This window comes from Rhagoletis pomonella, unplaced genomic scaffold, assembly GCF_013731165.1.
Source record: "Rhagoletis pomonella isolate Grant_MI unplaced genomic scaffold, Rhpom_1.0 Rhpom_scaffold_00003, whole genome shotgun sequence".
NCBI classification, from domain to species: domain Eukaryota; kingdom Metazoa; phylum Arthropoda; class Insecta; order Diptera; family Tephritidae; genus Rhagoletis; species Rhagoletis pomonella.
The window spans coordinates 20,904,740-20,905,764 of record NW_023458557.1 but is presented as its reverse complement, the minus strand read 5'-3'; positions in this window follow the sequence as shown (position 1 = coordinate 20,905,764).

The following is a 1,025-nucleotide window of genomic DNA, read 5'->3' as shown; positions in this document are numbered from 1 at the left end:
TTTAAGTGCAGATTAAATGAATGATCTGAAAATGAATAGTGGAAGTTAATCAACAATCTATACTTAAGTAGGCCATCTAAAATTGGGCCTAAAAGCATTTTTAAATATGACTCATTCCATGGTGACGGGTGTGACATTTCAGGTTAGGTTAGGTTAAGTGCCATTTTGATACCATATACCTCGAATGAGTGTGTTAGAACCAGCCGGCGTAGTTGATGAAGTTGAGTATGTTGTGGAGACTTACATCAGATAGCTCTCGTAGCGATGTGAACTCATATGCTCCTAGCATGGTATTTCTGCTCCTCATTAGAGCTGGACATTTGCAAAGCAGGTGTTCTACTGTTTCCTGCTCGTTCTCATCTCTGCAGCTTCTACAGAAGTCGTTGTAGGGATTCCCAGCCTTCTCGCGTGGGTACCAATCGGCCAATGCCCAGTAAGAGTCGCAACAAGCCTAGCAACGTCAGATCTGGGTTTCCTTAGTAGGTTGTGTGTTATCTCAGGGCTGTACGCAGGCCACAATAGTTTGGATAAACGGCAGCCTGCCACGGTGCGCCATCTTTGATCCGATTTCCGGAGATTGTGGAGAAATATGTCTTTATATAAGGTTCCAATTGGAGGTGAGATCCGGTCCTCGATCGACACCAATGTGGAACCCTCTCTGGCTAACTCGTCTGCAGCCTCGTTTCCGGGAATGTTGCTATGGCCAGGGACCCAAACTAAATCTAAATCGAGTTGACGACTTACTGTATTTAGCAGTGTCCTACGCTCCTTGATTAGTTTCGACCTTGTTGTAAAAGACGCTAAGGCCTTAATGGCCGCCTGGCTATCTGATAAAATGGCTACTCGCTCGCCGTAACGCAATCCACTACGTTCTAAGAGACGGCAGCCTTCGGATATAGCGAATACTTCTGCTTGGAAGACACTCGCGAAATCGGGCAGATTAATTGATCTTTTTACTCCCAGTGACTCAGAGTAAATACCTGCTCCAACTCCGCGTTCCATTTTGGAGCCATCGGTGTACATAT